At 48.9% G+C, this 18,149-nt stretch overlaps 1 protein-coding gene and 1 long non-coding RNA gene across 20 annotated transcripts in view; one reads left to right on the top strand and one right to left on the bottom strand.

The window, feature by feature from the left end:
- Positions 1 to 18,149, top strand: part of KCNMA1 (potassium calcium-activated channel subfamily M alpha 1) — a 775,994-nt gene that overhangs the window by 212,632 nt on the left and 545,213 nt on the right. Inside the window, exon 1 of one of the 19 annotated variants that reach the window (XM_082408742.1) lies at positions 5,940 to 6,088. The exons of the other annotated variants lie outside the window; for them this stretch is intronic. The gene's annotated coding sequence lies outside the window, so the exon portion shown is untranslated. Of the gene's footprint in view, positions 1 to 5,939; positions 6,089 to 18,149 lie in introns of those variants that run through there. 19 annotated transcript variants of the gene reach the window in all.
- LOC309604608 overlaps positions 1 to 18,149 on the bottom strand; it is a 555,802-nt gene that overhangs the window by 105,504 nt on the left and 432,149 nt on the right. The window lies entirely within an intron of this gene.

Below are 18,149 nucleotides of genomic sequence, written 5' to 3'. Positions count from 1 at the left end.
TTGCCTGGTTGCCCTTCTGTCTGTGTGTATCCATCCACTCCTGGATCCTGGGTGACCCTGGGCTGTCGCCATGGCATCCGTGTCGCTGGGCAAACACATCTGCTGAAAACCAAACATGTTAGGAAGGAGTGTCCTCCCTATACCTTGGCCACCTGTGCAGAGTGAGCCCCCCTGCCCAGCCAGGACGGGAGGAGGGGACAATGACGGGGTAGACACCAGGTGTCAGACATGTAGGGAAATGGGTTCAGATTCACACTGGACAGGATCTGGAGCCCCAGGTACAGAGGTCGAATGTGCTGCTTCCCGTTGCCACCTGCCCTGCCTCTGGCTTGGGGAGGGGAGGGAACCAGCCACTCACAGTGCTGAGTCAGTGCCTGCGTGGGCGGGGGTGGTGGTGGTGGTGGTGGTGGATGAAGATAAAAACTGCCAGTGACGCTCCTTAGGGAGCATTGCCACGTGCCAGGCTCCAGGAGAAACCCTTTACGTGCTCTCTCTTGCTGGTCCTCATAAGTAGCCCTGGGAGGCCAGTGCCCATTGTACAGTTGAGGAAACAGATGCGCCGAGCCATTAAGCCACTTGCCCAGGGTCTTATGGCTAGTAAAGTGGCAGATCCAGAAGGTCAGGCCAGGCTCATCTGACTTTAACCCTGGGTCCCCCTGGGTGGTCAGGGCTGGAAGGACCACTTAGGAGCTGGGGCAAGAGAGGGCTAACGTGTGGAGTGCAGACAGCCCAGCTGGGACGGTGCAAGGACCAGTGGGGCAGCAGTGACAGCCAGCGATGGAGGTGGCACAGGTCCAGGTGGTGAGGGGAACGGGGGGGGGGGGGCCCTGGGACCGGGAACCCAGGACAGGTGTTCCTGCCCTTGAATGTTCGCTTGGCTTACCTCCTGGGTCTGGGTCTGGGGAATTCAGTCCTTGGGGCGGCTGCTGTAGCCTGGGAGTGGGTGGGGCCCAGAGTGCAGGTTGAACGGGGCACGGCGGGTGGCAAAGAGGAATGGCCTTGGGTGGCTGGAGCCACGTCTTGACCCCATGGGCAAGGAGGCAGCTCAGAGCAAATGGTCCTTTCCAGTCTCCTGGGGGGTCTCTTTCCTGACACCCCAGCCCCCTTTAAGAGCTGTGAGTGGCCAAGCCATCTCCACTGCTGGCTCCTCGAGCAGAGGGGGCTCCCCCAGCAGAACCCTCAGCTGTTCTGAAGCCGCCTTATGCTGTTGTGGCCTTGATGGAGTGACTGGGCCCTCGCCACCCTCACTCTGCCAACTGGGGACCCTATCTTTGTATGCGAGACAGACCAACCCTTCCATTTATAGCCACCAAATAAGCAGATCAACCTGTCCTAGATCATCAGAAGGGGCCACCTGGCTGGTGGGCTATGTGGTGAGTCTTCAGAGCCGCCACGTGGCTAATAGGTGGAGAGAGGAGAGTTTGGAAAGCCTCTTGTTGACGTTCACGCTTCATTTCTTCCCATTGTGTTTTTGGTCAACAGAAGGATTAAAAATAGCACTTAGAAAAAAATGCTGTTCACTGGATGTGACCCTGGGGGGCTCTTTGTATTATATTTGCTTGCTTCCCAGCTGACACAGTGTGCTCAATTCTAAACAGCCCTAGGAAGAAGCCCAACAGAAGACTTCAGGTGTTCCCCTCCCTGGTTGGGTCTTACTTTCCTTTGTCAAGACCCAAGGGCTCCTTGGCCAAAGCCTGTGATAATTCATCGGGTTCCCCCCTTGGTACCCCCAGTGTATCCAGTGTATCACCTGAAGACATTCTGTTTATGATACTCCTCTACCCTCACTCCAACTCCTCCATGGTTCCCTATTACCTACAGGGTAAAATTCAGACTCTTGGCTTGGCGTCCGAGACCTGGCCTCGGCCCAGTTTTCCAGCTTCATAACCCTGCTCTCCTAAGCCACCTTGAGACATTCAGGGCTCCCCACGTCTCTAGTTAGGGGGGCTGCCTCTTTGAATTTTGACTTCTGCTGGAATTCTCTTTCACGTCCTCTCTGCCTGTTCCGATCCTGCTCACCCTGCAAAAGCCAGTTCACATTCAATCTCCTGGGATTCCTCCAGTCTTGGAATGATCTCACTTTTTTTTTTTCTGGACCTTTAGAGCAATTCTGTCTAAACACTTTCATTTGGCAGTTAATCATGTTCTGCCTGGCAGTATCTTCCCCACTATTATCTCAAAGAGTTATTTAAATATTTCATCAGCATTTAAATCTTCATATTTGTCCTGCCGCCTCAACTGGACTGAGTCTTGTTGGAGGGTGAAGAGAGGGTTGTAGGCTTCTCCAGCAGGCAGCCGGGTGTGGCAGTCGCCCCGCACAGATTCCACAGCCCCTTGTGTTTCATCCTTGCTCTGCCTCTTACTAACCATAGGACCTTAGGAAAGTTTTAACTTCTCTATGCCTCAGTTTCCCCACCTATAAAATGTGGCTAAAAATCACACCTACCTCAAAGAGTTTGTAAGGATTCAAAAAGGCAAAAAAGAGCTTAGAACAGGGCATGGTAGTGTCTGCTGAGATCTTTTGTGTGCCTCCTTCTCCTCCACCCAGCCCCAGCCCACTGCCATGGACATAGTTGGACAGGCCAGATTTGCTTATTTGTTTTATTTGGTGTCTTGTCATTTATACAGATGAGAAGGCTCCAGCCCAGAGAGGGTAGGAGGGTTTCTTAAGGTCACACAGCAGGAAGGTGGTGGAGAGCCTAAGGTGGCAGGACTGAGACTCCAGTGCTTCCAGGGCCCCAAGGCCTTGCTTTGCATATGCTGCCCCATTGAGGGGCTTTACTTTACAAGGGGCATTGAGAAAAAGCTGCTATTTTATGCTTGAACACCCTTCCCCTGGAGCAGATGGACGGGGGTTGGCAGGGATACCACTGCCCTGCAGGACTCCAGGGGGAAGCATTCACATTATATTCTATGGGAATGGCCTCCCCTTGAGGTGTACAAAGAGGCCCTGGGATGGGAAGTTTCCGACAACCCTCTCATACTCCTGGGCATGATGATGGAGCCTGAGGCCTCCTGCAGCTGGAAGGCACAAAGGCATCAGAGCCTAGGGGTGCCATTCATCCCACTTGAAACAGGTTAAATCCTCTGAAGGTAGGCATGGCTGCCCTTTCCTATATACTGCCCATCCTTCTGTCCCCTGGCTACTTTCTGAAAGACCCCTCAGGGCTTGGGGAGGCATTTCAAGGTGGTGAGCTATTCCCAAACACCTTCCCTCCCTGCTTTGTGCCAGGGGAGAGATCGGAGGCTGGCTGGGACATGTGGTGTGATGAGATGCACAGGTGTTCCCAGATGGATATTCCCCTTCCTGCTCCCCCAGCCCCACCCCTAGCCCAGGAGGGAATGAGGTGAGGGGGTTCAGAAATGGCAACATCTGAGCCAGGCCTTGAAAGTATTTTCCAGGCTGCTTTTCAAATGGAGCCAAAGGTGCTAACTTTCAGATAGATTTGTGATAAAGCAATACAGTAAAATATAATGAGATTCATGATAGAATCTAGGTGGTGAGTATTCAGGTGTTCTCTGTAAAATTCTTTCAACCTTGTTGTGTGTTTGAAATTTTTTTTATAGTAACACATTGTGGGGAGAAGGAGTGAGGACTTTGTAGCTGACTGTCCAAGTAACCAGTCCCTGCTCTGCTCCTTTCCAGCTCTGTGGCCTTGGGCAAGTTACTTAACCTCTCTGAGCCTGTTTCCTCATTTGTAAAAATGAGGCTAATCAAAGAACATATTTTAGGGTGGTAAGATAGTGCATTTGAAGTACTTTTTAGGCAAAGACTTGGGACAGTGACTGATGCACTTAATATCCAACCAATAAATATCAGCCGTTATTATTATTATCAATTAGACAGCTTTGTTTGGATGGGCTCTTAGAAGAAGACTTTGAATTAGGCAATTAGAAGGTTATTAGTAACCCAAAAGAATAATTTTAGGAACATGGTGGGGTGGGGAGGAGAAGCCAGAGAAGGGGTTTCAACAGAGAGGAAGGCGGTGGAGAAGTCAAGGCAATAAGTAGAGTCCTCTCTTGCAGAAGGCTTGTTAGAAATTGGAGAGCGAGCTGGGGTGAGAGCTTGAGAGGAACAGGAATTTGGGGGACAGAGGAGACTTGCTTGTGGGCCCCAGGAAGAGAGAAAAAGGACAAGAGGGAAGGGAAGTTATAGATGTGCCGCCTTGCTCCTCAAAGTGTGGTTCCGAGGACCAGCAGTAGCCGCGTCACCTATGAGGTTGTTAGAAAAGCAGAATGCTTGTGCCTGTTAGAGGAGCTCTGAGCTGGACCACACTGGAACTGCGGGGCGGGAAGGGCGTGACCAGGCTCCGGCAGGATGCTCAGATGCTCAGCCTCACAGCCTGAGTCAGGAGGCAGAGTCAGACGGTCCAGCCAGGCATTTTGTCACCTTTCCCTGGGGTCAGGGAACCTCAGATGGGGCCACCCGGAAGTGATCTGTTGCTCTTTCTCTTGTCAGTCTGCTCTGACAGAAGTGGTGTCTTGGAGGAGCCATGGGGCCAGTGCTCCTTGCACTGTGCAGTAATAAAGCAGGGGATGTCTAGCCGGCGGACTTGACACTCTACACTTCTAGGGAGTTTTGGAACATCTAATCCAGGGAACACTTCCAGGGTTTGTGCCATCTTCCAGAGTGTATACGTTTTAAAAATTAGATGCCAACAGGGAAATTGAATGTCCATGTGAAGGTATAGATTTCTAGCTTCTCTTGAAAAAAATCAACTCATCTGGCCACATGGGACCTGACAGTGATCTGGATCTGAGTGGCAGCTGCCTCCTTGGCCTGGGCATGTGGTCTCTAGGTCACCATCGTCCCTGCTGACCCTTTCAGTCCTGTGTCTCCAGCCTAACCCTTTAAAGCATTTGAGTTTGTCACCCCTGGTGTCATGCAGCCTCTTACTTTTAGGAAATGGCTGGTGGCCAGCCAGGTTAAGGGACATGCCCAAGGTCACCCGTTTTGTCCGCAGAGCATGGTTCTGGATCCCAGTGCAGGTCTCTTGCCTCTGTATCTTGTAGCCCCTCCCTCTGTGGGTTCCTAGGCCCTGCCACCAGAAGCCCCATTCAATCTTTTTTTTTAAAATTTATTTTTATTAATTTATTTTTGGCTGCATTGGGTCTTTGTTGCTGCGTGCAGGCTTTCTCTAGTTGCGTCGAGCAGGGGCTACTCTTTGTTGCAGTGCGTGGACTTCTCATTGCAGTGGCTTCTCTTGTGGAGCACCGGCTCTAGGCGCGCAGGCTCTAGAGCGCAGGCTCAGTAGTTGTGGCGCATGGGCTTAGTTGCTCCGCGGCATGTGGGATCTTCCCGGACCAGGGCTCGAACCCGTGTCCCCTGCATTGGCAGGCGGATTCTTAACCACTGTGCCACCAGGGAAGCCCCCCACCCCATTCAATCTTTATGAAATCCCACAAGCCTGCTCCAGTGGGCGTTGGTTTGGGCTCTCAGGGGCCCAAACAGTTGCATTAGGTACTGTATGTACAACTGTTTTATGAAATTATCACGAACCAAGTTCCCCTTGGTGAGTTGCTCTGAATTTTCTATCCACAAATGTTCCTAGACCTTTTCACTCCAAAATTTTGCCTGTTGAAAAACCTATTTAATAGGAACTTTAAAAGACAGTTAAAAAACCAACCATAATCCCACCAGCATAGCGTAGCAGCTGTCCCTGTCTTTCATTTAAAAAAATGCTTTCAGTCACTGAAAAAACTATTCTTATTTTTATCCTGCGCCACTGACAATATATATTTTAAGTCAACTTCCTGCCTTCCACCCTCCTTCCCTTCCCTCCCCTTCCCTCCCCTTCCCTCCCCTTCCCTCCCCTTCCCTCCCCTTCCCTCCCCTTCCCTCCCCTTCCCTCCCCTCCCTCTTTTTCATTCCCTTTCCTTCCATCCTTCCCCACCTGATAACCTCTGGGTAACACAATGCTTCCATCCTACCTTCAGAGTTTATCTCCTGAAGGAGGATACAGTCGCCCGATCCCGCTCAGAAAGCATCCCAGGCCCACCCTTGGTAATGGAGCTCTCTGTTCTGCTGTCTGGCTGACCAGATAACTTCCAGATCCTCGGAGGCAGAGGAGGAGAAGCTAGGCTTCGGGTGAGCTGGAAACACCTCTCTAGCCCTTGCTTTTCCATCTCAAGTGGAACATTTTGGCTGAGGGATTTTGTGTGTGTGTGTGTGTGTGTGTGTGTGTGTGTGTGTTGGATAGGACTGGAATGGTAGAGTTTTAGGCACCAGGAACCCCCTCCCTTTCTAGCCTGGTATATTGAGGTAATTTTCTTTTTTTTTTTTTTGGTAATTTTCTTTTGATGCTTCTGACCCATAATAAGTTGTACACTTGATACAGTCATCTTTACTATGTATGGCATTCTTAGCATGTATGTATGTTCATTTCAGTCATTGAATTGTATGCCAGAAGGCATATTTCAGTACACGGTCATAATAAAATGCAAATGGCACTTCCCTGGGAAGGCCATGCTGTGTGCTGCTAGGAACAGCCCATGCTTTTGGTGCTGTAGTAGCTGTGTGACCTTGTGTGAGTTACTTTACTTCTCTGTGCTCAGTTTTCTTTTCCATAAAATGGAACTGATCATGCCTAACCCTGCTGGGCGGGTTACTTAAAGAAGATACAGTATGTAACGCACTAAGCAGAAAGCCAGGCAAACAAACAGAGCAGGGATTCCAGTTCCCTTGCCCTTCCTTTCCCTGCAAGTTTTCTTTAGAGCTTGAGAACCTGCCAAGGAGTTAATAACCTGTTAACAAACACTTAAGTGTTCCAGGGAAGCTCAGACTACAGAGGACTGCTTTTCGAGAGGGAAGAATCTTCTTGAAATGTAAATAGTTAACTCCAATTTAGGTTTTTAACTTTGGTAAGCCTCTAGTTTAACCTGTTAAATTTTTTTTTGCCCAGTTCTACCTGAGATTCTGGGAACTCTTCCCCAGTTGGGTCTTGATTGAGAAGTATGCGGCTTGTGAAGGTCAGCTTTGCTGGGGTCTTCCTGATTTTCTTAGGAATGGACTTTGGACTGGGAGGTTGTACAAGCCTCCTCCAGCAGCATGTAGGGGCTTCTGGGGATCCGGTTCTGCCTTCCCTTCCCGGTTCAGACACACTCTTCACCTGCCAAGACTGATTCACTGCCTCCATTTCTTGGGGGTCCTTTGGTGGAATTCCAGTCATGGTCTAAAATTGGGAATAAAATCATTTAAAAAGCCCTCTCCTCCTTCAGGATTCTGGGTCCCGAACAATCGAAGACTGAGGATTCTTCACTCTTGTCACTGCCCGCTGGCTGAGCTGGGCTCTTTCTCTCCCCTCTTTGGTCTTTTTTGTCCTGGTTTGTAACCTGAAGCCTGTAGGATATATTTAACCTTGGGGAGCTGGAAAATTTGGAAACCTAAATCAGCCAGCAACCCAGTGTTGTTTGAGCATTGTCTGACATCCTTGTGCCTGATATCTTTGACGTTAAGTCATAAACTTGTGGTGTTACAGATTCTGGACATTGACGGAAACGTTAGTTCAGGCTTCAGGGTTTCTCCAAGTGCGGGAAGCACATGGTGGGTGGTGTCAGTACCTTCCAGTGATACATGGACAAGACCTTGGATCACGAGGCAGAAGAGAGTCCCTTTTCACTTTTCTTCCAGTCCTGATTATCTCAGGGAGAGTGTCTCATTTTGGTGTTTTGAATACCTCTCAGTGCGCTGCCATATTGCTTTTTTTTTTTTTTTTTTTTTTTGTCATGTCCCCTTTGAACAAAGGCACGGCCAACCTCAGGCCATGAGCCTTTGCCGGCAATGGCATCTAGCTGGAATTTCCTGACCTGGTTTTGTTTTGCATTGTGGTTATTTTGAAAGTTATCTTCTGTTTTTTCATAAGTAGCATCAGTTTTTCACATATGGCAGTATTATAAGGTTTTATTAAAATATATTAAAAAATATGAGTCCGCTTAAAGAAAAGGCTTAAGAAGTTAGTGGTGCAGGTGGCATGCAGGTAGGGCAGAGGTTGTGATGGGTAGGTGTGAATAGCTTAGGAGGCACTGAGTGAGTCCTTCTCCTGGATTAGCCCCCGAACTGCTGACCTTGACTCCATTTCTGACCTCACCACTGACAGATCACATTGGGGCAGCTTCCCCCAGCCAAACAGTTCCTTGAAGGTGGAGGCACCGTCTTTTTCATCTTTGTCATCCCGTGCTCCTCACAGGTACCATGACATATTGGTATTCAGCTATTTAACACACATATTGAGGGGCTTGTGCTGGTCCTGGGGGTCCAGGAGTGAGAGCCAGCATGCCTCTGGCTCGCAGGGCTTGAGAACACTTGAGATGCTGGGTTGAATGTGGACGGTCTTCCTATGAAAGAGTTCCTGCTCCATTCATAATGACCCAAAACACGCCTCCCACAAACAGGTTGGCCTCTCCACAAGGAGAGGGTTGACCTGGCATCTCGATGTTGGCTGAGAGCTGTGTGTGGGGGACGGGGTTCTCAGTAACGGCTGCTTCTCCAGAACCATGATATCGCTTGGTTCTGGTTGCCTCCAACTCTATTCCACACTGTCCGGAACCGGGGTCCTTGCCCAGGAGCTGGTCAATGCGGCAGGAGGGTTACGTGTTCTGGCAGAGGCTGATTTCTTAGCAGTCGCTTCTTCCGTGGGGGAAGTGGTCCAGAAGGTGAGAGACGGGCGTGCTGCAGATGTCAGAGGATGTGCTTGAGCCCCTGCCCTCCTCAGTGCTCCACACGGCTCTAAGGTCTCGCCTTCCTGTATTACTTCAACGAGGCAAGTACTGTGGTTGTGTGATTGGGAAGCAGAAGGAAGCTCACACTAGCTGATGATGTGGGCATACAAGTCCTGTGTTGGGTGAGGGAGGGGTTCCTTTGAGGTGATGGCACATTGGTGCCAGAAAACGTTTAGTGGCGCTTCCCAAAGTGGGGAGGCATTCTCTGGCTGGCTGTGGCTCTGATTGCATGGCAGTTAACCTTTGTGGCCTGGGATCCAGGCTTGGGACAAGTAGAACATTGTGCTATACTCAAGCTTGATGTCACTGTGTAGGTTGGTGATGCCAGAATGATCTGTCAAAAAATAAAATCACTTTCTTTGAAAGATTAAAGCAGGCATTATGATCGTTGCCTGATTCTCGAGTCCCTGACCTTCCTCAGTTTTGAAATATGAAGTCATTGTTTCTTTCTTATTATGAAGAGACTTCACTGATCTTTCCTCACCCCTGACCCTACTCTATCCCTGACCTTGACCCCTCCATGACCCTCATTCAATCCCTTGCCTCACACCATTCTTCACACTATCCCTCTTCCCCATCCCACCCCTGGCCCCTCTATAAATAGTCTCTCTCACCCACGCATAGGATAACAAAGTCTGTTCTGAATCTTGCTTAATAATAAAAAGAACGTTGAAAGTTTAACACTTTATTTTTTAAGTTGTACTAGAATGTCCCAGCTTTGAGATGACAGTGTGGGGAAAAGGCTGGATTGAAAGTGGGGGCCTTTGAGTTCCCTGCCTTCTGGGCCTGGCAGGGCCACCGCCTTGCCATGCTTAGTACCTGGGGCTTTTCATGTTCATGGGGCTCCGTTTTCTCATTGGCCATCAAAGGGATTTGGGCCAGATGAATGAGTCTCTTTATTTCCGGAAGTCAGTCTGCTCCTTGGTGCGACAAGGGATGCCAAAGCTAATCTCCAGGGCCTCTTTCCATTTTAAAGTTCTGTGAGTCTGACCCTGGATGGTTGGGCTTGAGTTCCACAGGTGTGAAATGAGGAAGTAAAATCAGGACAACCGCTTGTCGTGGATGAATTTCATGAGGAAGGTATCATAATAAAGCTCAACAAGTGAGCGGGGCCGTCTTTGTCTCGTTCACCACCATAGGCCCAGCGCTGGGCCTATAACAGTGCCAATAAAAATAGGCTGATGGAGTGAAAGAACACGAGGTGATTGTGTGAGTTTTGTGCAAAAGTAAACGAGCCCAAAGGAGGCAAAGTCCTTTTGGCTTCTCCTTAAGCATGACCTCACCCTAGTGACTCGAAAGTGCTGGCATGGGAAGAGGAAAGAGAAAGCAGTAGTGACGATGTGGCTCTGAGTATGCAATCCTACAAGGGGGAGGCGCTGGCTGTGTGCTCTTCCACTCCAGGGTCCCGGCCTCCCAGTCCTTGTCTGTCCGTTGCCGAACAGCACAGACTTTGCGGTGGGGCGGCGGGTTGGCGGGGGGAAGCTGCAGATAGCCGGCAGTTGCTGCTGCATTCATGTTGCAGCTGTTGAGACACCCGTTGGCTGCAGCTGCCCTGGGGCTGAGCCCTCAGCCTCCGCTCAGTGGTCTGCGGTCACCGCTGGAGTCTTCAGACTGGCTGGAGCCGGGGTAAACCAGCAGAGGGGTCCCAGGCCTGCCCTCCAGCTTGGAACCCTCCCTATTCCCTGTCCTTACACCCCCTCTGTTTGGAAAGTCACAAAGGGCCGGGAGCAATCCCTGAGGTCCTCTTCTGCTTCCCAGGGCTGAAAGAATATTTCTGGGAAGCCAGAGACCTAGAGGTAGAATTGTATTTCAGTCCTCGTGCAAAATTGTAGAATGTCACAATGTCAGCTGTTTCCCCTCTCCATACTATTTTGATTGTCTTGCAGTCCGAGAATGAGAGCCATCTATGGTCCCTCCAGCGCTCGGTCTGGGCAGCCAGACCACCAGGAGAGTGAATTATCAGCTGCATTTGGTTGGGCCCAGAGGGGCAGGAAGCTGGCGCCTTGATACACTGCCTCTAGGAGGGCCACCGGGCCAGCTGATCTGAGCTGGAAATTGATCTCTTACCTCCTGGAACTGGTGCAAGTGGGGAGATGGACAGTGGACAGTTCAGAGGAGGGGCAGCTGCTACCCCTAAAAAGAGTAGTTCTCTGCAGCCTGGAAGGCCGGGGTGGAATGGCACCCAAGAAAAGCATGAAGAGGGCAGAGAGGAGTGGGGAGGCTTTATCGTGATTCTTTTTTTTTAAAAATTAATTAATTAATTTATTTTTGGCTGTGGTGGGTCTTCGTTTCTGTGCGAGGGCTTTCTCTAGCTGCGGCGAGCGGGGGCCACTCTTCATCGCGGTGCGCGGGCCTCTCACTGTTGCAGCCTCTCCCGTTGCGGAGCACAGGCTCCAGACGCGCAGGCTCAGTAGTTGTGGCTCACGGGCCCAGTTGCTCCGCGGCATGTGGGATCTTCCCAGACCAGGGCTCGAACCCGTGTCCCCTGCATTAGCAGGCAGATTCTCAACCACTGCGCCACCAGGGAAGCCCCTATCGTGATTCTTGGTGATCTGTGAATGGTAATCGAGGCATGTTGATGGTCAAGGCCTTGACCTTTGTCAGTTAACATACTCCCTTCACCAAACTTAATTGAAGCCCACTCTGTGCCAGCCCCGATATGAAGGTGCATTGTATCGAGACAGAGATGAGTTAGGTTGAGTGACTGTGCTGGGAATTGCACTTAGGTAGGCTGGTGAGGCACGTGTGGATGTGACGTTGAGTGGATGGCTCCTCCCTGCATCCTCCGTGGTCAAGGTGGTCCCCTTTGTGAGGTCCTCCTGGACTCTGCCTCCAGAAAGTACCTGTTTTGTTTGTTCTCCTGGGGAGTATCATGCTGATACTTCACTAGCTTTAGCTTTCCAGGTGGATGTTCTCAGTGGTGTTGGTAGAACCCAATTGTGACATGGTTGTGAGAAGATGGACTGTTATCTTATTGTGGATAACATCCAAATCATTTACGCTGGATGAGGTAGACTGGGAATCAGCATCCAGGCTTCTAGACATGGCTCTGCCACGCATCCGTTAATGGGACTTAGGAACGGGGCTGGTTTATTGCTTCTCACTTCATCTAGTCAATGGGAGGAAGATTGCCTGGTGTATTGTGCCTGTACACACACACATGTAAAAATCTCACAGTGTATTCTTTAAGCTCTGAAAGATGTAAATAGATAATAAAAGCATCTTGTTTGAGAAAGTTTGCAAAATACTAGGTTAAAGTTATTAAACAGTTTTCTTCCTACTGTGGAACTTTTCAGAGCCCTTAATGTATACTAATAGGGGAATCACTGCCGTGGGGTACAGTATGCAGTGATTCCCAAACTCAGTTGACCGTGGAATACTTGGGTTATAGAGGAGCTTACTGAACTAATATTACTTGGAATCCACTTTGGATACTTCTAGTCTAGATAAGTGCTTCTCAATCCATGGTGATTTTGTCTCCTAGGCGACTTTTGGCAATGTTCGGAGACATTTAATTGTCACAACTAGGGAGGGAGGAAGAGTGCTACTAGCATCCAGTAGGTGGAGGCCAGAGATGCTACCAAACATTCTAAAACACACAGGACAGATGCCCACAACAAGGGTTTATCCCGCCAAAATGTCATTAGTGTCGAGGTTGAGAAACCCTGGACAAGGTGGTCCCTAAAGCAGCCATCCCCTTCGTAGCTCTAACGCTTGGGGGAGTGGGTCATTTGGTGACACTCCCCAGCTTGGTACACCTGTTTACCCAGAGGGATGTCTGGCCCTTGAATGCCATTGCTCTCTGGAAGGCAGGAGAGGTGAGGTGGTTCTGCTCCATCCTTGTCGATACTTGCGCACCTGGCTCATGAGCCATATACCCGTATATCCATATATTCAGTAACTGTGGTCCGCATTTCTGGCAGCTCAAGGGCTGGTGACCAGGTGAGCAGAACACAAAGTCTCCCTTTCCTGGGTTTTGTTTCCACTCTCAGTGGCCAAGGTGGGGGAGCTCACTTTGCTCTGTTGCCTGAGAGACTTGGATTTCAAAGCCCACACTGCCTGCCAGGAGCCATTCCCGCAGACAGAGCTGAGATTCCAAGAAGAATCTTCAGCTCACAGAGATTCATCATCTTTATGAAGTTTTAAAATCACAGATGGGTTTTACAGATACTCAAGATATTCCCGCTTTTCATGCTTCTTCTTGACCACACCCCCTTCTCTAAACACACATTTTCCTCCAGTAACCAAAACACAATAGGTAATGGAAATTCCATCGCAGGCTGACCCACAGAGACCCAAATGGGACCAGTGCAATTATATCTGAAGCACGGCGCTGTTAGGACTAATTAGCCTCTCACAGAAATGAATTCTCCTATGTACAACTTCAGGGAAATCAGCCTGCCATGGCTCAAGGTAGACTCTTTGTGTAGCATCCCTTCCTTTTCTGGGCTTCGGAGGTACACGTTCTTTAAGGATTCTCTGCCACCGTTGGGCCACATGAACAGTCCAACCCAAGGTGGAAATACACTTCCTGCCTGCTTCGCAGCCCCTCAGTCCTGTGCTTATTTTCATCACAGGGGGCCTCATTATCTTTAGGAGTAAGAGCCATTTACGAAGAAGCTTGTTTTTCCCTGGGAAGGCAGCGTAGGCAAGGATCGGCAGGCTTAGCGGGGCCAGGTCTGTCACCAACAGCAACTTAAGAAGGCCTTGGGGAAACCATGTTGGAATCTGTCATCTCTGTCTTTTCCATCCTAGAGGGGGGAGCGTTGTCCTGTGTCCAGAGATGTCAGATGAGATCAAATGAGTGGAATTTATGCAACAAACTTCACTGACCGCTGGCCCTGGAGTGGGTTGTATGAAACACCTTTTCCAAAAAAACACTCAGTGACGGGTGACTTGTTGGGCGAATAAGTCCCAGGCTCTTGCGTAATTGATTCAGACATTTATTGAGTGTTAATCATGTGCTAGGGAAGTACCTATGGAGACACAGAGAGGGGGACTGAAGGCCTATGTAAGGTTTCGGGTCAGGTGTCAGACGGGGCAGCAAAGATCTCCCACCGCTGCAGTCAGCACGATTCAGTGTTACGGGTCCTGGCACTTTGCTGAGTGCTTTCTGTGTCTCAGCTAAACCCACCCAGACCCCTTCCCAGTCACTCACCCAGCCACCCTCCCATCCACCCACCCATCTACCCTCCCAGTCACCCTTTCAGCCACCCTCTGCAGTAGACATTAACAACCTCCACTTCTGGGTGAGAAAACTGATGCTCATGGGAGGTCAGGAACCCGCCAAGTTGTAACTAGACTTTGAACCCATTTCCAGCAGACTCTAAAGCCATGCTCTTAATTCTGTGCCTCCCATGAGTGCTGATTTGAATCCGGGTCCTTAGCTCCCAGGTTGTACCCGGTCTCTGCGGCCTCAGTGCTCCAGGCTCGGGGCTCTGGGGAGGGTCTGACTGCCTGCCTAGGCTGTGACAGCACCATGGTGCTCACACGAGGTAGACAGGGCTTTCCAGTTTTGGGAAGGATTGCTGTGTGCTCAGAAATTTCATGTGCACATGTTAGAACTGAACTACCCAAAGAAGAATTTTTCAGGCCATGGCCACAACCTGTAAGTGGATCATAAAATCAATTTATCGGGTCACAATCCATGAAAAAAAAAAAAAAAAAAGATATGAAAGTATGTCCTATGTAATAGGTTAGATGTTTTTTCATGAGTCCTTTGTTGCTGTTACTTATGTACTAGATGTGTATGGGTCACAATGTAAAACAAATTTCTTACTTTGGGTGAAGGTTACAAATTTGAAAGCACCGCCCTGGAGGGGAATTGGCCATGCAGCCAACACTCCAAAGACAGGCATGCTGTGTTTGCTCTTTGAATCTCTGCTGAGGGATGGGTTGAAGGGGAAAAAGGGTACAGCAGGTCTTGGGAGGTTGGTCAGCAAGGGTTAGCTGAGAGCCCACTCTGTAGAGCTGGGCTCTACTGGTGCTTTGGGGGCTTCAGAGATGTCAGAGAGGAGGCCCCTGCTAGCCCTTGAGTTCTTCCTTTCCAGTCAGAGGGAGCAGCTCTACCCAAGAAGACAAGAGGATGTAACAGGCAACATCTACAAGAATAATAATGGAGCAGTGCAACGTAGCTGTGGTTAAGAGCATGAACCCCAGGACAGCCTGCCTGGGTTTAAATCCCAGCTCGACTCTACCTCTTACAACTCCATGGCCTTGGGTAGATCACCTAACCTCTCTGTGCCTCAGTTTTCTTATCTGTAAAGTGGGCATAAGAATGGTACACACTGCATAAAGTTGTTATGAAGATTGAGTTAGTATTCACAGAATGCTCAGACAATGCCTGGCATATATATATATATATATGTGTATGTATATATATATGTATGTATATGTATGTATGTGTGTATATATATATGTATATGTGTATATATATATGTATGTATATGTGTGTGTGTATATATATATATATGTATATATGTTTGTTATATAAAAATGAGCATACGAGCTTTATTTGAGTGCCTAACAGAAAGCTTTACCAAGGCAAGACTTCGAGAAGGCCTTGATGGTTACTTTTCAATATTCTTCTTCCCATTATGATCATCCATAACCACTGTTTTCTTGTCATTAATATATTCTAGACACTGTGCAGAGTCTTCCATGTATGTCCTACAGTCCAGGGAAGTGGGACTCGTTATGCCCATTTTACAGATGGGGATGTGGAGTGTTTAAAGAGGGGCCAAGCCAGGGCCCAGACCCAGGTTGGTCTGGCTCTGAAGCCTGTGCTCTTGACCCAGAGGACACATTCTGTCCTTGGCCTGCCACCGCTGCTTCCTTCGAAGATGTGGCTGCTTTGGTCCCTTCCTGGCCCTGAGAAAGGGGTACTGTTCTCCCCAGCGGGCGGAGGGAGGGTTTTGAAGCACACCGGCTCTGTGGAGTGCCCGGGCCCACCCTGAGGGGTGACGCACACAGCCACTGGGAGACCTGGCTTCCTGACGGCTCTTGCAGCTGCTGCGCCTCCCACACGGCTTTGTCGGGCTGTGCTGAGGTCTGAGATGTGTCAGCAGCCTGCTCTGCCCCAGGCCTGGCTCATCCTCTCTCAGTCTCAGAAGCAAGGCCCCGCCTGGGCTGGGAGCCCGTGACGGACTCAGGCCCCTCTTTGAAGTGCTGTAGTGAAGAGACTTCCAGACAGGAAGTGTGGCTCAGCAGAGACCCATGCATTTTTAAACGCTCTCCTGCCTTTGGAGGAAGGTCCTCGAGAACGGCCGGAATCATTAGGGTGCTTAGTCATCTGGCTCAGCTCCAGGGAACCCAGGATCTCGGCTCTGTTCTCAGCAGAAGTCCTGCCACCTGGGCAAAGCCAGAGGGCAGCCTACCTGACCCACCAGGGTGCTAGGCCTGCATCCTCTTGGTCCCTGACTTGTTAATGAGCTTTGATTGCTTGTTGCACACCTACTGTATATTCGTTAGGCACAGTGCTAGATGTAGATGTGTATTTATATATATGTCTATAGAATATATATTCTAGGTAAATATAAATATATACTTATATCTACATAATATAAAATATATACACATATAAGGATATATATTCTTATTGATTAATATGTATTCTTATTAATAAATATATGTTAATATATTCTTATTAATATATATTCTTATTAATTCTTACACCATGGAAGGAGAGGCTGTATTTTATTGTCTGAGAACCTCCTGTGAGCATTCCTTCTGTGAGCAGTGCAAAGGTAAATTGTTGAATGAATAAATAAATATAGGCCTTCGTTTCTAACCCCAGAGACCCCTTATGGGGATATGGCAGATCTCTGTGATGAGAGCACGCGCCCACTACCAGCCTGCCTGAGTTCGGCTTGGCTGCTTTTTGGCTGTGTGACCATGGCAAGTGCCTTGACTTCTCTATGCCTCCGGGTCCTCATCTGCAGAATGGGAGATGTTAGTACTAGTTGTAAGGATGAAAAGGATGTGTGCATGTGCATGGCTTAGATTCATACCTGGCCACAGCAAGTGCTTTATGCATTAGTAGTAATGTACCAGACACATCCAACATCTCACAAAATCCTCACAAACTCCCTGCAAAGCATCTCTTATAATTTTTATCTTACAGCTCAGAAACTTGAGGTTTTGAAGGGTTTACTAATCTGCTACAGTTTGCATGGCAAATTTAGATTTTAATATAAAACAAAACAAACAAAAAATGAGGCAGATTTGTCCTCTGTGACAGCATGCCATTTCTCTGGCTAGATTAATTCTCAGCTCTAAGTCAGAGGCAGAGATGTGGATGTTCCAGAAGTCCACTCTCCTGGCCAGAGACTAACATGCTGTTCGTGGGTCGACTGGGCATTTGTAATTAGTTGCTGGTGTTGGAAGGGATGAGGGAGGGGACACTTAACTTCCAGGTTTTGGGGAGGGGAGGGACTCTGCTCCGTCCATCTCAAAGAATCAGACCCTTCTGTTATTTCTCAAGGGCCTTAGAGTGGGAACAGCATCCTGAAAATCTCATGATCTGCGGCAGCAGAAAATACGGCCTTGACCCACCTGTAAAATATCTGAAGGTTTCCAATTTCACACCAACTCTGTGTGAGCAGCCAGCCCTGGGTTGGCATAGATTGGAGAGGCAAAGAAGGTGTTTGGTTGTTTCTCTCTTTTTTTTTTTTAATGTTGTGGCCTCTGAGCGTGAGAATACAGTCCCCATCCCCTGGTGTCCCCTTTCTCTCCATCAACAGTGACAAGCTGTGTCCACATTCCCTTCTCGGCACCTTCCTAAGGTATTGGGCACATAACTGTGTCTACCTCTTTTGAGAATAAAGATTATACCCCTTATTTTTCCAAAAGGAGAGGGGTATAATTTGTGACTAAAACCAAGGTGCTCAGACTGTGAAAATATCTACTGCTTGGACTTTTCCATGTCGATTAGAGAAGGCATTTCTAGCTCAGACCCAGAAGAGAAAAAACTCTTCATTTGTCAGCGAGAAGCCCTTTATGAGTGTCTCCTAGTGAGAAATGGGACCAGTGGAGCCAGGATGGGGGAAAGCCAAGTCTCCTTAATTTATTCATTGACTCTTTTTTTAGACTAGAAAATAATCACATGCTTTTGGCCAAAACCAGCCCTGGGGCAGAAATCCAGCAAAACATCATACTAATCAGATAATCTAATTTCCAAAGAGAGACCCTAACTCAAACTCCCCCCAGCTAGCAGTGATGCAGAGATGACAGAAGGATCAGAGAACAGAGGCCCATCGTTCCCTTGAAGTTCATATGGACACTGACCAAGGTTAGGGCTTGGCCAGAGCTTCATCTGGGTTCTGTGCATGTGTGTGTGTGTGTCTCGTATCTGTGATAGTGAGAAACGCTGTATTTAGGGGAAAGGGTGCTACAAACTGGGTGGCTTGAATAAACAGAAATTCATTCTTTCA

The sequence above is a fragment of the Balaenoptera borealis genome (genome assembly GCF_965194805.1).
Source record: "Balaenoptera borealis genome assembly, chromosome: 10".
Classification (NCBI taxonomy): Eukaryota; Metazoa; Chordata; class Mammalia; order Artiodactyla; family Balaenopteridae; genus Balaenoptera; species Balaenoptera borealis.
Note: the sequence above shows the minus strand (reverse complement) of the source record. Positions and strands in the feature narration are given on the sequence as shown.